The sequence below is a fragment of the Chiloscyllium plagiosum genome, unplaced genomic scaffold, assembly GCF_037043375.1.
Source record: "Chiloscyllium plagiosum isolate Xiang-an unplaced genomic scaffold, Cpla_swu_hap1 HiC_scaffold_205, whole genome shotgun sequence".
NCBI classification, from domain to species: domain Eukaryota; kingdom Metazoa; phylum Chordata; class Chondrichthyes; order Orectolobiformes; family Hemiscylliidae; genus Chiloscyllium; species Chiloscyllium plagiosum.
In genome coordinates, this window is record NW_028270344.1 from 101,329 (window position 1) to 127,772 (window position 26,444).

The window sequence follows — 26,444 nt, forward strand, 5'->3', positions numbered from 1 at the left end:
AGGTTTTGTACACAGTTTACAGTGTGGCTTTGAACACAGTTTACAGTGAGGTTTTGTACACAGTTTACAGTGTGGTGTTGTACACAGTTTACAGTGAGGTGTTGAACACAGTTTACAGTGTGGTGTTGTACACAGTTTACAGTGAGGTTTTGAACACAGTTTACAGTGTGGTGTTGAACACAGTTTACAGTGAGGTTTTGAACACAGTTTACAGTGAGGTTTTGAACACAGTTTACAGTGAGGTTTTGTACACAGTTTACAGTGAGGTGTTGTACACAGTTTACAGTGAGGTGTTGAACACAGTTTACAGTGTGGTGTTGAACACAGTTTACAGTGAGGTTTTGTACACAGTTTACAGTGAGGTTTTGAACACAGTTTACAGTGAGGTTTTGTACACAGTTTACAGTGAGGTGTTGTACACAGTTTACAGTGAGGTGTTGAACACAGTTTACAGTGAGGTTTTGTACACAGTTTACAGTGAGGTGTTGTACACAGTTTACAGTGAGGTGTTGAACACAGTTTACAGTGAGGTTTTGTACACAGTTTACAGTGAGGTTTTGTACACAGTTTACAGTGTGGTGTTGTACACAGTTTACAGTGAGGTGTTGAACACAGTTTACAGTGAGGTTTTGTACACAGTTTACAGTGAGGTGTTGTACACAGTTTACAGTGAGGTGTTGAACACAGTTTACAGTGAGGTTTTGTACACAGTTTACAGTGAGGTTTTGTACACAGTTTACAGTGTGGTTTTGTACACAGTTTACAGTGAGGTGTTGAACACAGTTTACAGTGTGGTTTTGTACACAGTTTACAGTGAGGTGTTGAGCACAGTTTACAGTGAGGTGTTGTACACAGTTTACAGTGAGGTGTTGAACACAGTTTACAGTGAGGTGTTGTACACAGTTTACAGTGAGGTGTTGAACACAGTTTACAGTGAGGTTTTGTACGCAGTTTACAGTGAGGTTTTGTACACAGTTTACAGTGTGGTGTTGTACACAGTTTACAGTGAGGTGTTGAACACAGTTTACAGTGAGGTGTTGAACACAGTTTACAGTGTGGTGTTGTACACAGTTTACAGTGTGGTTTTGAACACAGTTTACAGTGAGGTGTTGAACACAGTTTACAGTGTGGTGTTGAACACAGTTTACAGTGTGGTGTTGTACACAGTTTACAGTGTGGTGTTGAACACAGTTTACAGTGAGGTGTTGAACACAGTTTACAGTGTGGTGTTGAACACAGTTTACAGTGAGGTGTTGAACACAGTTTACAGTGTGGTGTTGTACACAGTTTACAGTGAGGTGTTGAACACAGTTTACAGTGTGGTGTTGAACACAGTTTACAGTGTGGTGTTGAACACAGTTTACAGTGTGGCTTTGAACACAGTTTACAGTGTGGTGTTGTACACAGTTTACAGTGAGGTGTTGTACACAGTTTACATTGAGGTGTTGAACACAGTTTACAGTGAGGTGTTGTACACAGTTTACAGTGAGGTGTTGTACACAGTTTACATTGAGGTGTTGAACACAGTTTACAGTGAGGTGTTGTACACAGTTTACAGTGAGGTTTTGTACACAGTTTACAGTGAGGTTTTGAACACAGTTTACAGTGAGGTGTTGAACACAGTTTACAGTGAGGTTTTGAACACAGTTTACAGTGAGGTGTTGAACACAGTTTACAGTGTGGTTTTGTACACAGTTTACAGTGAGGTGTTGTACACAGTTTACAGTGAGGTTTTGTACTCAGTTTACAGTGAGGTGTTGAACACAGTTTACAGTGTGGTGTTGAACACAGTTTACAGTGTGGTGTTGTACACAGTTTACAGTGTGGTGTTGTACACAGTTTACAGTGAGGTTTTGTACTCAGTTTACAGTGAGGTGTTGTACACAGTTTACAGTGAGGTTTTGTACTCAGTTTACAGTGAGGTGTTGAACACAGTTTACAGTGTGGTTTTGTACACAGTTTACAGTGAGGTGTTGTACACAGTTTACAGTGAGGTTTTGTACTCAGTTTACAGTGAGGTGTTGAACACAGTTTACAGTGAGGTGTTGAACACAGTTTACAGTGTGGTTTTGAACACAGTTTACAGTGAGGTGTTGAACACAGTTTACAGTGTGGTTTTGAACACAGTTTACAGTGAGGTTTTGTACACAGTTTACAGTGAGGTGTTGAACACAGTTTACAGTGTGGTTTTGAACACAGTTTACAGTGAGGTTTTGAACACAGTTTACAGTGAGGTGTTGAACACAGTTTACAGTGAGGTGTTGAACACAGTTTACAGTGAGGTGTTGTACACAGTTTACAGTGAGGTTTTGAACACAGTTTACAGTGAGGTGTTGAACACAGTTTACAGTGAGGTTTTGAACACAGTTTACAGTGAGGTGTTGAACACAGTTTACAGTGAGGTTTTGTACACAGTTTACAGTGAGGTGTTGTGCACAGTTTACAGTGAGGTTTTGTACACAGTTTACAGGGAGGTGTTGAACACAGTTTACAGTGTGGTGTTGTACACAGTTTACAGTGAGGTGTTGAACACAGTTTACAGTGTGGTTTTGAACACAGTTTACAGTGAGGTGTTGAACACAGTTTACATTGAGGTGTTGAACACAGTTTACAGTGTGGTGTTGTACACAGTTTACAGTGTGGTTTTGAACACAGTTTACAGTGAGGTGTTGTACACAGTTTACAGTGAGGTTTTGAACACAGTTTACAGTGAGGTTTTGAACACAGTTTACAGTGAGGTGTTGAACACAGTTTACAGTGTGGTTTTGAACACAGTTTACAGTGAGGTGTTGTACACAGTTTACAGTGAGGTTTTGAACACAGTTTACAGTGAGGTGTTGAACACAGTTTACAGTGAGGTGTTGAACACAGTTTACAGTGTGGTTTTGAACACAGTTTACAGTGTGGTGTTGAACACAGTTTACAGTGTGGTTTTGAACACAGTTTACAGTGAGGTGTTGTACACAGTTTACAGTGAGGTTTTGAACACAGTTTACAGTGAGGTGTTGAACACAGTTTACATTGAGGTGTTGAACACAGTTTACAGTGTGGTGTTGAACACAGTTTACAGTGTGGTGTTGTACACAGTTTACAGTGTGGTGTTGAACACAGTTTACAGTGTGGTGTTGTACACAGTTTACAGTGTGGTTTTGAACACAGTTTACAGTGAGGTTTTGTACACAGTTTACAGTGAGGTTTTGTACACAGTTTACAGTGAGGTGTTGTACACAGTTTACAGTGTGGTGTTGTACACAGTTTACAGTGTGGTTTTGTACACAGTTTACAGTGAGGTTTTGTACACAGTTTACAGTGAGGTTTTGTACACAGTTTACAGTGTGGTGTTGTACACAGTTTACAGTGAGGTGTTGTACACAGTTTACAGTGAGGTTTTGTACACAGTTTACAGTGAGGTGTTGTACACAGTTTACAGTGTGGTGTTGTACACAGTTTCCAGTGAGGTGTTGTACACAGTTTACAGTGTGGTGTTGAACACAGTTTACAGTGTGGTGTTGAACACAGTTTACAGTGAGGTTTTGTACTCAGTTTACAGTGAGGTGTTGAACACAGTTTACAGTGTGGTGTTGAACACAGTTTACAGTGTGGTTTTGAACACAGTTTACAGTGAGGTGTTGTACACAGTTTACAGTGAGGTTTTGAACACAGTTTACAGTGAGGTGTTGAACACAGTTTACAGTGAGGTTTTGAACACAGTTTACAGTGAGGTGTTGAACACAGTTTACAGTGAGGTTTTGTACACAGTTTACAGTGTGGTGTTGTACACAGTTTACAGTGAGGTGTTGTACACAGTTTACTGTGTGGTGTTGAACACAGTTTACAGTGTGGTGTTGTACACAGTTTACAGTGAGGTGTTGAACACAGTTTACAGTGAGGTGTTGTACACAGTTTACAGTGAGGTGTTGTACACAGTTTACAGTGAGGTTTTGAACAGTTTACAGTGAGGTTTTGTACACAGTTTACAGTGAGGTTTTGTACACAGTTTACAGTGTGGTTTTGTACACAGTTTACAGTGAGGTGTTGTACACAGTTTACAGTGTGATGTTGAACACAGTTTACAGTGAGGTTTTGAACACAGTTTACAGTGAGGTGTTGAACACAGTTTACAGTGAGGTTTTGTACACAGTTTACAGTGAGGTGTTGAACACAGTTTACAGTGAGGTGTTGAACACAGTTTACAGTGTGGTTTTGTACACAGTTTACAGTGTGGTGTTGAACACAGTTTACAGTGTGGTTTTGAACACAGTTTACAGTGTGGCTTTGAACACAGTTTACAGTGTGGTTTTGTACACAGTTTACAGTGTGGTGTTGAACACAGTTTACAGTGAGGTTTTGAACACAGTTTACAGTGTGGCTTTGAACACAGTTTACATTGTGGCTTTGAACACAGTTTACAGTGAGGTTTTGTACACAGTTTACAGTGAGGTGTTGAACACAGTTTACAGTGAGGTGTTGAACACAGTTTACAGTGTGGTTTTGTACACAATTTACAGTGTGGTTTTGTACACAGTTTACAGTGTGGTGTTGTACACAGTTTACAGTGAGGTGTTGAACACAGTTTACAGTGTGGTGTTGAAAACAGTTTACAGTGTGGTGTTGAACACAGTTTACAGTGAGGTTTTGTACACAGTTTACAGTGAGGTGTTGTACACAGTTTACAGTGTGGTGTTGAACACAGTTTACAGTGAGGTGTTGTACACAGTTTACAGTGAGGTTTTGAACACAGTTTACAGTGAGGTTTTGTATACAGTTTACAGTGAGGTTTTGAACACAGTTTACAGTGAGGTTTTGTACACAGTTTACAGTGAGGTGTTGTACACAGTTTACAGTGAGGTGTTGAACACAGTTTACAGTGAGGTGTTGAACACAGTTTACAGTGTGGTTTTGTACACAATTTACAGTGTGGTTTTGAACACAGTTTACAGTGTGGTGTTGTACACAGTTTACAGTGAGGTTTTGAACACAGTTTACAGTGAGGTTTTGTACACAGTTTACAGTGAGGTGTTGTACACAGTTTACAGTGAGGTGTTGAACACAGTTTACAGTGAGGTTTTGTACACAGTTTACAGTGAGGTTTTGTACACAGTTTACAGTGTGGTGTTGTACACAGTTTACAGTGAGGTGTTGTACACAGTTTACAGTGAGGTGTTGAACACAGTTTACAGTGTGGTTTTGTACACAGTTTACAGTGTGGTGTTGTACACAGTTTACAGTGAGGTGTTGAACACAGTTTACAGTGAGGTTTTGTACACAGTTTACAGTGAGGTGTTGAACACAGTTTACAGTGTGGTGTTGTACACAGTTTACAGTGAGGTGTTGAACACAGTTTACAGTGAGGTGTTGTACACAGTTTACAGTGTGGTTTTGTACACAGTTTACAGTGAGGTGTTGAACACAGTTTACAGTGTGGTGTTGTACACAGTTTACAGTGAGGTGTTGAACACAGTTTACAGTGAGGTGTTGAACACAGTTTACAGTGTGGTGTTGAACACAGTTTACAGTGAGGTGTTGAACACAGTTTACAGTGTGGTGTTGAACACAGTTTACAGTGTGGTTTTGTACACAGTTTACAGTGAGGTGTTGAACACAGTTTACAGTGTGGTGTTGAACACAGTTTACAGTGAGGTGTTGAACACAGTTTACAGTGTGGTGTTGAACACAGTTTACAGTGAGGTGTTGTACACAGTTTACAGTGTGGTGTTGAACACAGTTTACAGTGAGGTGTTGTACACAGTTTACAGTGAGGTGTTGAACACAGTTTACAGTGTGGTTTTGTACACAGTTTACAGTGTGGTGTTGAACACAGTTTACAGTGAGGTGTTGTACACAGTTTACAGTGAGGTGATGAACACAATTTACAGTGAGGTGTTGAACACAGTTTACAGTGAGGTTTTGAACACAGTTTACAGTGAGGTGTTGAACACAGTTTACAGTGAGGTGTTGTACACAGTTTACAGTGTGGTGTTGTACACAGTTTACAGTGAGGTGTTGTACACAGTTTACAGTGTGGTGTTGTACACAGTTTACAGTGAGGTCTTGAACACAGTTTACAGTGTGGTGTTGAACACAGTTTACAGTGTGGTGTTGAACACAGTTTACAGTGAGGTGTTGTACACAGTTTACAGTGTGGTGTTGTACACAGTTTACAGTGAGGTGTTGAACATAGTTTACAGTGTGGTTTTGAACACAGTTTACAGTGAGGTGTTGAACACAGTTTACAGTGTGGTGTTGAACACAGTTTACAGTGAGGTGTTGAACACAGTTTACAGTGTGGTGTTGAACACAGTTTACAGTGTGGTGTTGAACACAGTTTACAGTGAGGTGTTGTACACAGTTTACAGTGTGGTGTTGAACACAGTTTACAGTGTGGTGTTGAACACAGTTTACAGTGAGGTGTTGAACACAGTTTACAGTGTGGTGTTGAACACAGTTTACAGTGAGGTGTTGTACACAGTTTACAGTGAGGTGTTGTACACAGTTTACAGTGAGGTGTTGAACACAGTTTACAGTGTGGTGTTGAACACAGTTTACAGTGTGGTGTTGAACACAGTTTACAGTGTGGTGTTGAACACAGTTTACAGTGAGGTGTTGAACACAGTTTACAGTGAGGTTTTGAACACAGTTTACAGTGAGGTTTTGAACACAGTTTACAGTGTGGTGTTGAACACAGTTTACAGTGTGGTTTTGAACACAGTTTACAGTGAGGTGTTGAACACAGTTTACAGTGTGGTGTTGAACACAGTTTACAGTGAGGTGTTGAACACAGTTTACAGTGAGGTTTTGAACACAGTTTACAGTGAGGTTTTGAACACAGTTTACAGTGTGGTGTTGAACACAGTTTACAGTGTGGTGTTGTACACAGTTTACAGTGTGGTGTTGAACACAGTTTACAGTGTGGTGTTGTACACAGTTTACAGTGAGGTGTTGTACACAGTTTACAGTGAGGTTTTGAACACAGTTTACAGTGAGGTGTTGTACACAGTTTACAGTGAGGTGTTGTACACAGTTTACAGTGAGGTTTTGAACACAGTTTACAGTGAGGTGTTGTACACAGTTTACAGTGTGGTGTTGTACACAGTTTACAGTGAGGTGTTGAACACAGTTTACAGTGTGGTGTTGTACACAGTTTACAGTGAGGTTTTGAACACAGTTTACAGTGAGGTGTTGAACACCGTTTACAGTGAGGTGTTGAACACAGTTTACAGTGTGGTGTTGAACACAGTTTACAGTGAGGTGTTGTACACAGTTTACAGTGTGGTGTTGTACACAGTTTACAGTGAGGTGTTGAACACAGTTTACAGTGTGGTGTTGAACACAGTTAACAGTGTGGTTTTGAACACAGTTTACAGTGTGGTGTTGAACACAGTTTACAGTGAGGTGTTGTACACAGTTTACAGTGAGGTGTTGAACACAGTTTACAGTGTGGTTTTGAACACAGTTTACAGTGAGGTGTTGAACACAGTTTACAGTGAGGTGTTGAACACAGTTTACAGTGTGGTGTTGAACACAGTTTACAGTGAGGTTTTGAACACAGTTTACAGTGTGGTGTTGAACACAGTTTACAGTGTGGTGTTGAACACAGTTTACAGTGAGGTGTTGAACACAGTTTACAGTGTGGTGTTGAACACAGTTTACAGTGAGGTGTTGAACACAGTTTACAGTGAGGTGTTGAACACAGTTTACAGTGAGGTGTTGAACACAGTTTACAGTGTGGTTTTGTACACAGTTTACAGTGTGGTGTTGTACACAGTTTACAGTGAGGTGTTGAACACAGTTTACAGTGTGGTGTTGAACACAGTTTACAGTGTGGTTTTGAACACAGTTTACAGTGAGGTTTTGTACACAGTTTACAGTGTGGTGTTGTACACAGTTTACAGTGAGGTGTTGAACACAGTTTACAGTGAGGTGTTGTACACAGTTTACAGTGAGGTGTTGAACACAGTTTACAGTGAGGTTTTGTACACAGTTTACAGTGAGGTGTTGTACACAGTTTACAGTGAGGTTTTGTACACAGTTTACAGTGAGATGTTGAACACAGTTTACAGTGAGGTTTTGTACACAGTTTACAGTGTGGTGTTGAACACAGTTTACAGTGAGGTTTTGTACACAGTTTACAGTGAGGTTTTGAACACAGTTTACAGTGAGGTTTTGTACACAGTTTACAGTGAGGTTTTGAACACAGTTTACAGTGAGGTTTTGTACACAGTTTACAGTGTGGTTTTGTACACAGTTTACAGTGAGGTTTTGAACACAGTTTACAGTGAGGTTTTGTACACAGTTTACAGTGAGGTGTTGTACACAGTTTACAGTGAGGTGTTGAACACAGTTTACAGTGAGGTTTTGTACACAGTTTACAGTGAGGTTTTGTACACAGTTTACAGTGTGGTGTTGTACACAGTTTACAGTGAGGTGTTGTACACAGTTTACAGTGAGGTTTTGTACACAGTTTACAGTGAGGTTTTGTACACAGTTTACAGTGAGGTGTTGAACACAGTTTACAGTGAGGTTTTGTACACAGTTTACAGTGAGGTGTTGTACACAGTTTACAGTGAGGTGTTGAACACAGTTTACAGTGAGGTTTTGTACACAGTTTACAGTGAGGTTTTGTACACAGTTTACAGTGTGGTTTTGTACACAGTTTACAGTGAGGTGTTGAACACAGTTTACAGTGTGGTTTTGTACACAGTTTACAGTGAGGTGTTGAGCACAGTTTACAGTGAGGTGTTGTACACAGTTTACAGTGTGGTGTTGAACACAGTTTACAGTGTGGTTTTGAACACAGTTTACAGTGAGCTGTTGTACACAGTTTACAGTGAGGATTTGTACACTGTTTACAGTGTGGTTTTGAACACAGCTTACAGTGAGGTGTTGAACACAGTTTACAGTGTGGTTTTGAACACAGTTTACAGTGTGGTTGTGTACACAGTTTACAGTGAGGTGTTGTACACAGTTTACAGTGTGGTGTTGAACACAGTTTACAGTGAGGTTTTGTACACAGTTTACAGTGAGGTTTTGTACACAGTTTACAGTGTGGTGTTGAACACAGTTTACAGTGAGGTGTTGAACACAGTTTACAGTGAGGTGTTGTACACAGTTTACAGTGTGGTGTTGAACACAGTTTACAGTGAGGTTTTGTACACAGTTTACAGTGAGGTTTTGTACACAGTTTACAGTGTGGTGTTGTACACAGTTTACAGTGTGGTGTTGAACACAGTTTACAGTGAGGTGTTGTACACAGTTTACAGTGAGGTGTTGAACACAGTTTACAGTGAGGTGTTGAACACAGTTTACAGTGTGGTGTTGTACACAGTTTACAGTGTGGTTTTGAACACAGTTTACAGTGAGGTGTTGAACACAGTTTACAGTGAGGTGTTGAACACAGTTTACAGTGAGGTGTTGTACACAGTTTACAGTGAGGTTTTGAACACAGTTTACAGTGAGGTGTTGAACACAGTTTACAGTGTTGTGTTGAACACAGTTTACAGTGTGGTGTTGTACACAGTTTACAGTGAGGTGTTGAACACAGTTTACAGTGTGGTGTTGAACACAGTTTACAGTGTGGTGTTGTACACAGTTTACAGTGTGGTTTTGAACACAGTTTACAGTGTGGTGTTGTACACAGTTTACAGTGAGGTGTTGAACACAGTTTACAGTGAGGTGTTGAACACAGTTTACAGTGTGGTGTTGTACACAGTTTACAGTGTGGTTTTGAACACAGTTTACAGTGAGGTGTTGAACACAGTTTACAGTGAGGTGTTGTACACAGTTTACAGTGAGGTTTTGAACACAGTTTACAGTGTGGTGTTGAACACAGTTTACAGTGTGGTGTTGTACACAGTTTACAGTGAGGTGTTGAACACAGTTTACAGTGAGGTTTTGTACACAGTTTACAGTGAGGTGTTGTACACAGTTTACAGTGTGGTGTTGTACACAGTTTACAGTGAGGTGTTGAACACAGTTTACAGTGAGGTGTTGTACACAGTTTACAGTGTGGTGTTGAACACAGTTTACAGTGAGGTGTTGAACACAGTTTACAGTGAGGTGTTGTACACAGTTTACAGTGAGGTGTTGAACACAGTTTACAGTGAGGTGTTGAACACAGTTTACAGTGAGGTGTTGTACACAGTTTACAGTGAGGTGTTGAACACAGTTTACAGTGAGGTTTTGAACACAGTTTACAGTGTGGTTTTGAACACAGTTTACAGTGAGATTTTGTACACAGTTTACAGTGAGGTGTTGAACACAGTTTACAGTGAGGTTTTGAACACAGTTTACAGTGAGGTTTTGTACACAGTTTACAGTGAGGTGTTGAACACAGTTTACAGTGAGGTGTTGAACACAGTTTACAGTGAGGTTTTGAACACAGTTTACAGTGTGGTTTTGAACACAGTTTACAGTGAGATTTTGAACACAGTTTACAGTGAGGTTTTGTACACAGTTTACAGTGAGGTGTTGAACACAGTTTACAGTGAGGTGTTGAACACAGTTTACAGTGTGGTGTTGTACACAGTTTACAGTGAGGTGTTGAACACAGTTTACAGTGAGGTGTTGTACACAGTTTACAGTGAGGTGTTGAACACAGTTTACAGTGAGGTTTTGAACACAGTTTACAGTGAGGTGTTGAACACAGTTTACAGTGAGGTGTTGAACACAGTTTACAGTGAGGTTTTGTACACAGTTTACAGTGAGGTGTTGAACACAGTTTACAGTGAGGTTTTGTACACAGTTTACAGTGAGGTGTTGTACACAGTTTACAGTGTGGTGTTGTACACAGTTTACAGTGAGGTGTTGAACACAGTTTACAGTGAGGTTTTGTACACAGTTTACAGTGAGGTGTTGTACACAGTTTACAGTGTGGTGTTGTACACAGTTTACAGTGAGGTGTTGAACACAGTTTACAGTGTGGTGTTGTACACAGTTTACAGTGTGGTGTTGAACACAGTTTACAGTGAGGTGTTGAACACAGTTTACAGTGTGGTGTTGTACACAGTTTACAGTGAGGTGTTGAACACAGTTTACAGTGAGGTTTTGTACACAGTTTACAGTGAGGTGTTGTACACAGTTTACAGTGTGGTGTTGTACACAGTTTACAGTGAGGTGTTGAACACAGTTTACAGTGAGGTGTTGTACACAGTTTACAGTGAGGTGTTGAACCCAGTTTACAGTGAGGTTTTGAACACAGTTTACAGTGTGGTGTTGTACACAGTTTACAGTGAGGTGTTGAACACAGTTTACAGTGAGGTGTTGTACACAGTTTACAGTGTGGTGTTGAACACAGTTTACAGTGAGGTGTTGAACACAGTTTACAGTGTGGTTTTGTACACAGTTTACAGTGTGGTGTTGTACACAGTTTACAGTGAGGTGTTGAACCCAGTTTACAGTGAGGTTTTGAACACAGTTTACAGTGAGGTTTTGTACACAGTTTACAGTGTGGTTTTGTACACAGTTTACAGTGAGGTGTTGAACACAGTTTACAGTGTGGTGTTGTACACAGTTTACAGTGAGGTGTTGAAAACAGTTTACAGTGAGGTGTTGAACACAGTTTACAGTGAGGTTTTGAACACAGTTTACAGTGTGGTTTTGAACACAGTTTACAGTGAGATTTTGAACACAGTTTACAGTGAGGTGTTGAACACAGTTTACAGTGAGGTGTTGAACACAGTTTACAGTGTGGTGTTGTACACAGTTTACAGTGAGGTGTTGAACACAGTTTACAGTGAGGTGTTGTACACAGTTTACAGTGAGGTGTTGTACACAGTTTACAGTGAGGTGTTGAACACAGTTTACAGTGTGGTGTTGAACACAGTTTACAGTGAGGTGTTGAACACAGTTTACAGTGAGGTGTTGTACACAGTTTACAGTGAGGTTTTGAACACAGTTTACAGTGAGGTGTTGAACACAGTTTACAGTGAGGTGTTGAACACAGTTTACAGTGAGGTTTTGTACACAGTTTACAGTGAGGTTTTGTACACAGTTTACAGTGAGGTTTTGAACACAGTTTACAGTGAGGTGTTGAACACAGTTTACAGTGAGGTTTTGTACACAGTTTACAGTGAGGTTTTGTACACAGTTTACAGTGAGGTGTTGTACACAGTTTACAGTGTGGTGTTGTACACAGTTTACAGTGTGGTGTTGTACACAGTTTACAGTGAGGTGTTGAACACAGTTTACAGTGAGGTGTTGTACACAGTTTACAGTGAGGTGTTGAACACAGTTTACAGTGTGGTTTTGAACACAGTTTACAGTGAGGTTTTGAACACAGTTTACAGTGAGGTGTTGAACACAGTTTACAGTGTGGTGTTGAACACAGTTTACAGTGAGGTGTTGTACACAGTTTACAGTGAGGTGTTGAACACAGTTTACAGTGTGGTTTTGAACACAGTTTACAGTGAGGTTTTGAACACAGTTTACAGTGAGGTGTTGAACACAGTTTACAGTGAGGTGTTGAACACATTTTACAGTGTGGTGTTGAACACAGTTTACAGTGAGGTTTTGAACACAGTTTACAGTGAGGTGTTGAACACAGTTTACAGTGTGGTTTTGTACACAGTTTACAGTGAGGTGTTGAACACAGTTTACAGTGTGGTTTTGTACACAGTTTACAGTGAGGTGTTGTACACAGTTTACAGTGAGGTGTTGAACACAGTTTACAGTGTGGTTTTGTACACAGTTTACAGTGAGGTGTTGAACACAGTTTACAGTGTGGTTTTGTACACAGTTTACAGTGTGGTGTTGAACACAGTTTACAGTGTGGCTTTGAACACAGTTTACAGTGTGGTTTTGAACACAGTTTACAGTGTGGCTTTGAACACAGTTTACAGTGTGGTTTTGTACACAGTTTACAGTGTGGTGTTGAACACAGTTTACAGTGAGGTTTTGAACACAGTTTACAGTGTGGCTTTGAACACAGTTTACAGTGAGGTTTTGTACACAGTTTACAGTGAGGTGTTGAACACAGTTTACAGTGTGGTTTTGTACACAATTTACAGTGTGGTTTTGTACACAGTTTACAGTGTGGTGTTGTACACAGTTTACAGTGTGGTGTTGAACACAGTTTACAGTGAAGTGTTGAACACAGTTTACAGTGAGGTTTTGTACACAGTTTACAGTGAGGTTTTGAACACAGTTTACAGTGAGGTTTTGTACACAGTTTACAGTGAGGTTTTGAACACAGTTTACAGTGAGGTTTTGTACACAGTTTACAGTGAGGTGTTGTACACAGTTTACAGTGAGGTGTTGAACACAGTTTACAGTGAGGTTTTGTACACAGTTTACAGTGAGGTTTTGTACACAGTTTACAGTGTGGTGTTGTACACAGTTTACAGTGAGGTGTTGTACACAGTTTACAGTGAGGTGTTGAACACAGTTTACAGTGAGGTTTTGTACACAGTTTACAGTGAGGTTTTGTACACAGTTTACAGTGTGGTGTTGTACACAGTTTACAGTGTGGTTTTGAACACAGTTTACAGTGAGGTTTTGTACACAGTTTACAGTGAGGTTTTGAACACAGTTTACAGTGAGGTTTTGTACACAGTTTACAGTGAGGTTTTGTACACAGTTTACAGTGAGGTTTTGAACACAGTTTACAGTGAGGTTTTGTACACAGTTTACAGTGAGGTTTTGAACACAGTTTACAGTGAGGTTTTGTACACAGTTTACAGTGAGGTGTTGTACACAGTTTACAGTGAGGTGTTGAACACAGTTTACAGTGAGGTTTTGTACACAGTTTACAGTGAGGTTTTGTACACAGTTTACAGTGTGGTGTTGTACACAGTTTACAGTGAGGTGTTGTACACAGTTTACAGTGAGGTGTTGAACACAGTTTACAGTGAGGTTTTGTACACAGTTTACAGTGAGGTTTTGTACACAGTTTACAGTGTGGTGTTGAACACAGTTTACAGTGTGGTGTTGAACACAGTTTACAGTGTGGTTTTGTACACAGTTTACAGTGAGGTGTTGTACACAGTTTACAGTGAGGTGTTGAACACAGTTTACAGTGAGGTGTTGAACACAGTTTACAGTGTGGTGTTGTACACAGTTTACAGTGAGGTGTTGAACACAGTTTACAGTGAGGTGTTGAACACAGTTTACAGTGAGGTTTTGTACACAGTTTACAGTGAGGTGTTGTACACAGTTTACAGTGAGGTGTTGAACACAGTTTACAGTGAGGTTTTGTACACAGTTTACAGTGAGGTTTTGTACACAGTTTACAGTGTGGTGTTGTACACAGTTTACAGTGAGGTGTTGAACACAGTTTACAGTGAGGTTTTGTACACAGTTTACAGTGAGGTGTTGTACACAGTTTACAGTGAGGTGTTGAACACAGTTTACAGTGAGGTTTTGTACACAGTTTACAGTGAGGTGTTGAACACAGTTTACAGTGTGGTTTTGTACACAGTTTACAGTAAGGTGTTGAGCACAGTTTACAGTGAGGTGTTGTACACAGTTTACAGTGTGGTGTTGAACACAGTTTACAGTGAGGTTTTGTACACAGTTTACAGTGAGGTTTTGCACACAGTTTACAGTGTGGTGTTGTACACAGTTTACAGTGAGGTGTTGAACACAGTTTACAGTGAGGTGTTGAACACAGTTTACAGTGAGGTTTTGTACACAGTTTACAGTGAGGTTTTGTACACAGTTTACAGTGTGGTGTTGTACACAGTTTACAGTGAGGTGTTGAACACAGTTTACAGTGAGGTGTTGTACACAGTTTACAGTGAGGTTTTGTACACAGTTTACAGTGAGGTGTTGTACACAGTTTTCAGTGAGGTTTTGTACTCAGTTTACAGTGAGGTGTTGAACACAGTTTACAGTGAGGTGTTGAACACAGTTTACAGTGTGGTTTTGAACACAGTTTACAGTGAGGTGTTGTACACAGTTTACAGTGAGGTTTTGAACACAGTTTACAGTGTGGTTTTGTACACAGTTTACAGTGAGGTTTTGTACACAGTTTACAGTGTGGTGTTGAACACAGTTTACAGTGTGGTTTTGAACACAGTTTACAGTGAGGTGTTGTACACAGTTTACAGTGAGGTTTTGAACACAGTTTACAGTGAGGTGTTGAACACAGTTTACAGTGAGGTTTTGTACACAGTTTACAGTGTGGTGTTGTACACAGTTTACAGTGAGGTGTTGTACACAGTTTACAGTGAGGTTTTGTACACAGTTTACAGTGAGGTGTTGTACACAGTTTACCGTGAGGTTTTGTACACAGTTTACAGTGTGGTGTTGTACACAGTTTACAGTGAGGTGTTGTACACAGTTTACAGTGTGGTGTTGAACACAGTTTACAGTGTGGTGTTGTACACAGTTTACAGTGAGGTGTTGTACACAGTTTACAGTGTGGTTTTGTACACAGTTTACAGTGAGGTGTTGAACACAGTTTACAGTGAGGTTTTGAACACAGTTTACAGTGAGGTTTTGAACACAGTTTACAGTGAGGTGTTGTACACAGTTTACAGTGAGGTTTTGAACACAGTTTACAGTGAGGTTTTGAACACAGTTTACAGTGAGGTGTTGTACACAGTTTACAGTGAGGTTTTGAACACAGTTTACAGTGAGGTTTTGAACACAGTTTACAGTGTGGTTTTGTACACAGTTTACAGTGAGGTGTTGAACACAGTTTACAGTGAGGTGTTGTACACAGTTTACAGTGAGGTGTTGAACACAGTTTACAGTGAGGTTTTGTACACAGTTTACAGTGTGGTGTTGAACACAGTTTACAGTGAGGTTTTGAACACAGTTTACAGTGAGGTTTTGTACACAGTTTACAGTGAGGTGTTGAACACAGTTTACAGTGTGGTGTTGTACACAGTTTACAGTGAGGTTTTGTACACAGTTTACAGTGTGGTTTTGTACACAGTTTACAGTGAGGTTTTGTACACAGTTTACAGTGTGGTGTTGAACACAGTTTACAGTGTGGTGTTGAACACAGTTTACAGTGAGGTTTGAACACAGTTTACAGTGAGGTTTTGTACTCAGTTTACAGTGAGGTTTTGTACACAGTTTACAGTGAGGTGTTGAACACAGTTTACAGTGAGGTTTTGTACACAGTTTACAGTGAGGTGTTGTACACAGTTTACAGTGTGGTGTTGAACACAGTTTACAGTGTGGTTTTGAACACAGTTTACAGTGTGGCTTTGAACACAGTTTACAGTGTGGTTTTGTACACAGTTTACAGTGTGGTGTTGAACACAGTTTACAGTGAGGTTTTGAACACAGTTTACAGTGTGGCTTTGAACACAGTTTACATTGTGGCTTTGAACACAGTTTACAGTGAGGTTTTGTACACAGTTTACAGTGAGGTGTTGAACACAGTTTACAGTGTGGTTTTGTACACAATTTACAGTGTGGTTTTGTACACAGATTACAGTGAGATGTTGTACACAGTTTACAGTGAGGTGTTGAACACAGTTTACAGTGTGGTGTTGAACACAGTTTACAGTGTGGTGTTGAACACAGTTTACAGTGAGGTTTTGAACACAGTTTACAGTGAGGTTTTGTACACAGTTTACAGTGAGGTGTTGAACACAGTTTACAGTGAGGTTTTGATCACAGTTTACAGTGAGGTTTTGTACACAGTTTACAGTGAGGTGTTGTACACAGTTTACAGTGAGGTTTTGTACACAGTTTACAGTGAGGTTTTGTACACAGTTTACAGTGTGGTGTTGTACACAGTTTACAGTGAGGTGTTGTACACAGTTTACAGTGAGGTGTTGAACACAGTTTACAGTGAGGTTTTGTACACAGTTTACAGTGAGGTTTTGTACACAGTTTACAGTGTGGTGTTGTACACAGTTTACAGTGAGGTGTTGAACACAGTTTACAGTGAGGTTTTGTACACAGTTTACAGTGAGGTGTTGTACACAGTTTACAGTGAGGTGTTGAACACAGTTTACAGTGAGGTTTTGTACACAGTTTACAGTGAGGTGTTGTACACAGTTTACAGTGTGGTGTTGTACACAGTTTACAGTGAGGTGTTGTACACAGTTTACAGTGAGGTGTTGAACACAGTTTACAGTGAGGTTTTGTACACAGTTTACAGTGTGGTTTTGTACACAGTTTACAGTGAGGTGTTGAACACAGTTTACAGTGAGGTTTTGTACACAGTTTACAGTGAGGTGTTGAACACAGTTTACAGTGAGGTTTTGTACACAGTTTACAGTGAGGTTTTGTACACAGTTTACAGTGTGGTGTTGTACACAGTTTACAGTGAGGTGTTGTACACAGTTTACAGTGTGGTGTTGTACACAGTTTACAGTGTGGTGTTGTACACAGTTTACAGTGAGGTGTTGTACACAGTTTACAGTGTGGTGTTGAACACAGTTTACAGTGTGGTGTTGTACACAGTTTACAGTGAGGTGTTGTACACAGTTTACAGTGTGGTGTTGAACACAGTTTACAGTGTGGTGTTGTACACAGTTTACAGTGAGGTTTTGTACACAGTTTACAGTGAGGTGTTGAACACAGTTTACAGTGAGGTGTTGAACACAGTTTACAGTGTGGTGTTGTACACAGTTTACAGTGAGGTGTTGAACACAGTTTACAGTGAGGTTTTGAACACAGTTTACAGTGTGGTTTTGTACACAGTTTACAGTGTGGTGTTGAACACAGTTTACAGTCAGGTGTTGAACACAGTTTACAGTGAGGTGTTGAACACAGTTTACAGTGTGGTTTTGTACACAGTTTACAGTGAGGTGTTGAACACAGTTTACAGTGAGGTGTTGAACACAGTTTACAGTGAGGTGTTGAACACAGTTTACAGTGTGGTTTTTTACACAGTTTACAGTGAGGTGTTGTACACAGTTTACAGTGAGGTGTTGAACACAGTTTACAGTGTGGTTTTGTACACAGTTTACAGTGAGGTGTTGTACACAGTTTACAGTGTGGTGTTGTACACAGTTTACAGTGAGGTTTTGAACACAGTTTACAGTGAGGTGTTGAACACAGTTTACAGTGAGGTGTTGTACACAGTTTACAGTGAGGTGTTGAACACAGTTTACAGTGAGGTTTTGTACACAGTTTACAGTGAGGTGTTGTACACAGTTTACAGTGAGGTGTTGAACACAGTTTACAGTGTGGTGTTGAACACAGTTTACAGTGAGGTGTTGAACACAGTTTACAGTGAGGTGTTGTACACAGTTTACAGTGAGGTGTTGAACACAGTTTACAGTGAGGTGTTGTACACAGTTTGCAGTGAGGTTTTGAACACAGTTTACAGTGAGGTTTTGTACACAGTTTACAGTGAGGTTTTGAACGCAGTTTACAGTGAGGTGTTGAACACAGTTTACAGTGTGGCTTTGAACACAGTTTACAGTGAGGTGTTGTACACAGTTTACAGTGAGGTTTTCTACACATTTTACAGTGAGATGTTGTACACAGTTTACTGTGTGGTTTTGTACACAGTTTACAGTGAGGTGTTGAACACAGTTTACAGTGTGGTTTTGTACACAGTTTACAGTGAGGTGTTGAACACAGTTTACAGTGTGGTTTTGAACACAGTTTACAGTGAGGTGTTGTACACAGTTTACAGTGAGGTGTTGAACACAGTTTACAGTGTGGTTTTGTACACAGTTTACAGTGAGGTTTTCTACACAGTTTACAGTGAGGTGTTGTACACAGTTTACAGTGTGGTTTTGTACACAGTTTACAGTGAGGTGTTGAACACAGTTTACAGTGAGGTGTTGAACACAGTTTACAGTGAGGTTTTGTACACAGTTTACAGTGTGGTGTTGAACACAGTTTACAGTGAGGTGTTGAACACAGTTTACAGTGTGGTTTTGTACACAGTTTACAGTGTGGTTTTGAACACAGTTTACAGTGTGGTGTTGTACACAGTTTACAGTGTGGTGTTGAACACAGTTTACAGTGAGGTGTTGTACACAGTTTACAGTGTGGTTTTGTACACAGTTTACAGTGTGGTGTTGAACACAGCTTACAGTGAGGTGTTGAACACAGTTTACAGTGAGGTGTTGAACACAGTTTACAGTGAGGTGTTGTACACAGTTTACAGTGTGGTTTTGAACACAGTATACAGTGAGGTTTTGTACACAGTTTACAGTGTGGTGTTGAACACAGTTTACAGTGAGGTGTTGAACACAGTTTACAGTGTGGTTTTGAACACAGTTTACAGTGAGGTTTTGTACACAGTTTACAGTGTGGTGTTGAACACAGTTTACAGTGTGGTGTTGTACACAGTTTACAGTGAGGTTTTGTACACAGTTTACAGTGAGGTGTTGAACACAGTTTACAGTGTGGTTTTGTACACAGTTTACAGTGAGGTTTTGAACACAGTTTACAGTGAGGTGTTGAACACAGTTTACAGTGAGGTGTTGTACACAGTTTACAGTGTGGTTTTGTACACAGTTTACAGTGAGGTGTTGAACACAGTTTACAGTGAGGTGTTGAACACAGTTTACAGTGAGGTTTTGTACACAGTTTACAGTGAGGTGTTGTACACAGTTTACAGTGAGGTTTTGTACTCAGTTTACAGTGAGGTGTTGAACACAGTTTACAGTGAGGTGTTGAACACAGTTTACAGTGTGGTTTTGAACACAGTTTACAGTGAGGTGTTGTACACAGTTTACAGTGAGGTTTTGAACACAGTTTACAGTGTGGTTTTGTACACAGTTTACAGTGAGGTTTTGTACACAGTTTACAGTGTGGTGTTGAACACAGTTTACAGTGTGGTTTTGAACACAGTTTACAGTGAGGTGTTGTACACAGTTTACAGTGAGGTTTTGAACACAGTTTACAGTGAGGTGTTGAACACAGTTTACAGTGAGGTTTTGTACACAGTTTACAGTGTGGTGTTGTACACAGTTTACAGTGAGGTGTTGTACACAGTTTACAGTGAGGTTTTGTACACAGTTTACAGTGAGGTGTTGTACACAGTTTACCGTGAGGTTTTGTACACAGTTTACAGTGTGGTGTTGTACACAGTTTACAGTGAGGTGTTGTACACAGTTTACAGTGTGGTGTTGAACACAGTTTACAGTGTGGTGTTGTACACAGTTTACAGTGAGGTGTTGAATACAGTTTACAGTGAGGTGTTGTACACAGTTTACAGTGTGGTGTTGAACACAGTTTACAGTGAGGTGTTGTACACAGTTTACAGTGAGGTGTTGTACACAGTTTACAGTGTGGTTTTGTACACAGTTTACAGTGAGGTGTTGAACACAGTTTACAGTGTGGTGTTGAACACAGTTTACAGTGAGGTGTTGTACACAGTTTACAGTGAGGTTTTGAACACAGTTTACAGTGAGGTTTTGTACACAGTTTACAGTGAGGTTTTGTACACAGTTTACAGTGTGGTTTTGTACACAGTTTACAGTGAGGTTTTGTACACAGTTTACAGTGTGGTGTTGAACACAGTTTACAGTGTGGTGTTGAACACAGTTTACAGTGAGGTTTGAACACAGTTTACAGTGAGGTTTTGTACTCAGTTTACAGTGAGGTTTTGTACACAGTTTACAGTGAGGTGTTGAACACAGTTTACAGTGAGGTTTTGTACACAGTTTACAGTGAGGTGTTGTACACAGTTTGCAGTGTGGTGTTGAACACAGTTTACAGTGTGGTTTTGAACACAGTTTACAGTGTGGCTTTGAACACAGTTTACAGTGTGGTTTTGTACACAGTTTACAGTGTGGTGTTGAACACAGTTTACAGTGAGGTTTTGAACACAGTTTACAGTGTGGCTTTGAACACAGTTTACATTGTGGCTTTGAACACAGTTTACAGTGAGGTTTTGTACACAGTTTACAGTGAGGTGTTGAACACAGTTTACAGTGTGGTTTTGTACACAATTTACAGTGTGGTTTTGTACACAGTTTACAGTGAGATGTTGTACACAGTTTACAGTGAGGTGTTGAACACAGTTTACAGTGTGGTGTTGAACACAGTTTACAGTGTGGTGTTGAACACAGTTTACAGTGAGGTTTTGAACACAGTTTACAGTGAGGTTTTGTACACAGTTTACAGTGAGGTTTTGATCACAGTTTACAGTGAGGTTTTGTACACAGTTTACAGTGAGGTGTTGTACACAGTTTACAGTGAGGTGTTGTACACAGTTTACAGTGAGGTTTTGAACACAGTTTACAGTGAGGTTTTGTACACAGTTTACAGTGTGGTGTTGTACACAGTTTACAGTGAGGTGTTGTACACAGTTTACAGTGAGGTGTTGAACACAGTTTACAGTGAGGTTTTGTACACAGTTTACAGTGAGGTTTTGTACACAGTTTACAGTGTGGTGTTGTACACAGTTTACAGTGAGGTGTTGAACACAGTTTACAGTGAGGTTTTGTACACAGTTTACAGTGAGGTGTTGTACACAGTTTACAGTGAGGTGTTGAACACAGTTTACAGTGAGGTTTTGTACACAGTTTACAGTGAGGTTTTGTACACAGTTTACAGTGTGGTTTTGTACACAGTTTACAGTGAGGTGTTGAACACAGTTTACAGTGAGGTTTTGTACACAGTTTACAGTGAGGTGTTGAACACAGTTTACAGTGAGGTTTTGTACACAGTTTACAGTGAGGTTTTGTACACAGTTTACAGTGTGGTGTTGTACAGAGTTTACAGTGAGGTGTTGTACACAGTTTACAGTGTGGTGTTGTACACAGTTTACAGTGTGGTGTTGTACACAGTTTACAGTGAGGTGTTGTACACAGTTTACAGTGTGGTGTTGAACACAGTTTACAGTGTGGTGTTGTACACAGTTTACAGTGAGGTGTTGTACACAGTTTACAGTGTGGTGTTGAACACAGTTTACAGTGTGGTGTTGTACACAGTTTACAGTGAGGTTTTGTACACAGTTTACAGTGAGGTGTTGAACACAGTTTACAGTGAGGTGTTGAACACAGTTTACAGTGTGGTGTTGTACACAGTTTACAGTGAGGTGTTGAACACAGTTTACAGTGAGGTTTTGAACACAGTTTACAGTGTGGTTTTGTACACAGTTTACAGTGTGGTGTTGAACACAGTTTACAGTGTGGTGTTGAACACAGTTTACAGTGTGGTTTTGTACACAGTTTACAGTGAGGTGTTGAACACAGTTTACAGTGAGGTGTTGAACACAGTTTACAGTGAGGTGTTGAACACAGTTTACAGTGTGGTTTTGTACACAGTTTACAGTGAGGTGTTGAACACAGTTTACAGTGAGGTGTTGTACACAGTTTACAGTGTGGTGTTGTACACAGTTTACAGTGAGGTTTTGAACACAGTTTACAGTGAGGTGTTGAACACAGTTTACAGTGAGGTGTTGTACACAGTTTACAGTGAGGTTTTGAACACAGTTTACAGTGAGGTGTTGAACACAGTTTACAGTGTGGTTTTGTACACAGTTTACAGTGAGGTGTTGAACACAGTTTACAGTGAGGTTTTGTACACAGTTTACAGTGTGGTGTTGTACACAGTTTACAGTGAGGTGTTGTACACAGTTTACAGTGAGGTTTTGTACACAGTTTACAGTGAGGTGTTGTACACAGTTTACCGTGAGGTTTTGTACACAGTTTACAGTGTGGTGTTGTACACAGTTTACAGTGAGGTGTTGTACACAGTTTACAGTGTGGTGTTGAACACAGTTTACAGTGTGGTGTTGTACACAGTTTACAGTGAGGTGTTGAATACAGTTTACAGTGAGGTGTTGTACACAGTTTACAGTGTGGTGTTGAACACAGTTTACAGTGAGGTGTTGTACACAGTTTACAGTGAGGTGTTGTACACAGTTTACAGTGTGGTTTTGTACACAGTTTACAGTGAGGTGTTGAACACAGTTTACAGTGTGGTGTTGAACACAGTTTACAGTGTGGTGTTGAACACAGTTTACAGTGAGGTGTTGAACACAGTTTACAGTGAGGTGTTGTACACAGTTTACAGTGAGGTGTTGTACACAGTTTACAGTGAGGTGTTGAACACAGTTTACAGTGTGGTGTTGTACACAGTTTACAGTGTGGTTTTGAACACAGTTTACAGTGAGGTGTTGAACACAGTTTACAGTGAGGTGTTGAACACAGTTTACAGTGTGGTTTTGTACACAGTTTACAGTGTGGTTTTGAACACAGTTTACAGTGTGGTGTTGTACACAGTTTACAGTGTGGTGTTGAACACAGTTTACAGTGAGGTGTTGTACACAGTTTACAGTGTGGTTTTGTACACAGCTTACAGTGAGGTGTTGAACACAGTTTACAGTGAGGTGTTGAACACAGTTTACAGTGAGGTGTTGTACACAGTTTACAGTGTGGTTTTGAACACAGTATACAGTGAGGTTTTGTACACAGTTTACAGTGTGGTGTTGAACACAGTTTACAGTGAGGTGTTGAACACAGTTTACAGTGTGGTTTTGAACACAGTTTACAGTGTGGTTTTGTACACAGTTTACAGTGAGGTGTTGAACACAGTTTACAGTGTGGTTTTGTACACAGTTTACAGTGAGGTTTTGAACACAGTTTACAGTGAGGTGTTGAACACAGTTTACAGTGAGGTGTTGTACACAGTTTACAGTGTGGTTTTGTACACAGTTTACAGTGAGGTGTTGAACACAGTTTACAGTGAGGTGTTGAACACAGTTTACAGTGAGGTGTTGTACACAGTTTACAGTGTGGTTTTGAACACAGTTTACAGTGTGGTTTTGTACACAGTTTACAGTGAGGTGTTGAACACAGTTTACAGTGTGGTGTTGAACACAGTTTACAGTGTGGTTTTGTACACAGTTTACAGTGTGGTTTTGAACACAGTTTACAGTGTGGTTTTGTACACAGTTTACAGTGTGGTGTTGAATACAGTTTACAGTGAGGTGTTGTACACAGTTTACAGTGTGGTTTTGTACACAGTTTACAGTGTGGTTTTGTACACAGTTTACAGTGAGGTGTTGAACACAGTTTACAGTGTGGTTTTGTACACAGTTTACAGTGAGGTTTTGAACACAGTTTACAGTGAGGTGTTGAACACAGTTTACAGTGAGGTGTTGTACACAGTTTACAGTGTGGTTTTGTACACAGTTTACAGTGAGGTGTTGAACACAGTTTACAGTGAGGTGTTGAACACAGTTTACAGTGAGGTGTTGTACACAGTTTACAGTGTGGTTTTGAACACAGTTTACAGTGTGGTTTTGTACACAGTTTACAGTGAGGTGTTGAACACAGTTTACAGTGTGGTGTTGAACACAGTTTACAGTGTGGTTTTGTACACAGTTTACAGTGTGGTTTTGAACACAGTTTACAGTGTGGTTTTGTACACAGTTTACAGTGTGGTGTTGAATACAGTTTACAGTGAGGTGTTGTACACAGTTTACAGTGTGGTTTTGTACACAGTTTACAGTGAGGTGTTGAACACAGTTTACAGTGAGGTTTTGTACACAGTTTACAGTGAGGTGTTGAACACAGTTTACAGTGAGGTTTTGTACACAGTTTACAGTGAGGTGTTGAACACAGTTTACAGTGAGGTTTTGTACACAGTTTACAGTGAGGTTTTGTACACAGTTTACAGTGAGGTGTTGAACACAGTTTACAGTGAGGTTTTGTACACAGTTTACAGTGAGGTGTTGAACACAGTTTACAGTGAGGTGTTGAACACAGTTTACAGTGAGGTTTTGAACACAGTTTACAGTGAGGTGTTGTACACAGTTTACAGTGAGGTGTTGAACACAGTTTACAGTGAGGTTTTGAACACAGTTTACAGTGAGGTGTTGAACGCAGTTTACATTGTGGTGTTGAACACAGTTTACAGTGAGGTTTTGTACACAGTTTACAGTGAGGTTTTGAACACAGTTTACAGTGTGGTGTTGAACACAGTTTACAGTGTTGTGTTGAACACAGTTTACAGTGAGGTGTTGTACACAGTTTACAGTGAGGTGTTGTACACAGTTTACAGTGAGGTGTTGTACACAGTTTACAGTGTGGTTTTGTACACAGTTTACAGTGTGGTGTTGAACACAGTTTACAGTGAGGTGTTGAACACAGTTTACAGTGTGGTGTTGAACACAGTTTACAGTGAGGTGTTGAACACAGTTTACAGTGAGGTGTTGTACACAGTTTACAGTGAGGTTTTGAACACAATTTACAGTGTGGTGTTGTACACAGTTTACAGTGTGGTGTTGAACACAGTTTACAGTGTGGTGTTGTACACAGTTTACAGTGAGGTGTTGAACACAGTTTACAGTGTGGTGTTGAACACAGTTTACAGTGAGGTTTTGAACACAGTTTACAGTGTGGTGTTGTACACAGTTTACAGTGAAGTTTTGAACACAGTTTACAGTGTGGTTTTGTACACAGTTTACAGTGTGGTGTTGAACACAGTTTACAGTGTGGTGTTGAACACAGTTTACAGTGAGGTTTTGAACACAGTTTACAGTGAGGTGTTGAACACAGTTTACAGTGTGGTGTTGAACACAGTTTACAGTGAGGTTTTGTACACAGTTTACAGTGAGGTGTTGTACACAGTTTACAGTGAGGTTTTGAACACAGTTTACAGTGAGGTGTTGTACACAGTTTACAGTGAGGTGTTGAACACAGTTTACAGTGAGGTGTTGAACACAGTTTACAGTGTGGTGTTGAACACAGTTTACAGTGAGGTTTTGAACACAGTTTACAGTGAGGTGTTGAACACAGTTTACAGTGAGGTTTTGAACACAGTTTACAGTGTGGTTTTGTACACAGTTTACAGTGTGGTGTTGAACACAGTTTACAGTGTGGTGTTGAACACAGTTTACAGTGAGGTTTTGTACACAGTTTACAGTGTGGTGTTGAACACAGTTTACAGTGTGGTGTTGAACACAGTTTACAGTGAGGTGTTGTACACAGTTTACAGTGAGGATTTGTACACAGTTTACAGTGAGGTGTTGAACACAGTTTACAGTGAGGTGTTGAACACAGTTTACAGTGAGGTGTTGTACACAGTTTACAGTGTGGTGTTGAACACAGTTTACAGTGAGGTGTTGTACACAGTTTACAGTGTGGTGTTGAACACAGTTTACAGTGTGGTGTTGAACACAGTTTACAGTGAGGTTTTGTACACAGTTTACAGTGAGGTGTTGTACACAGTTTACAGTGAGGTTTTGAACACAGTTTACAGTGAGGTGTTGTACACAGTTTACAGTGAGGTTTTGTACACAGTTTACAGTGAGGTTTTGTACACAGTTTACAGTGTGGTGTTGAACACAGTTTACAGTGTGGTGTTGAACACAGTTTACAGTGAGGTGTTGAACACAGTTTACAGTGAGGTGTTGTACACAGTTTACAGTGTGGTGTTGTACACAGTTTACAGTGAGGTTTTGTACACAGTTTACAGTGTGGTTTTGTACACAGTTTACAGTGAGGTGTTGAACACAGTTTACAGTGAGGTGTTGTACACAGTTTACAGTGAGGTTTTGTACACAGTTTACAGTGTGGTTTTGTACACAGTTTACAGTGAGGTGTTGAACACAGTTTACAGTG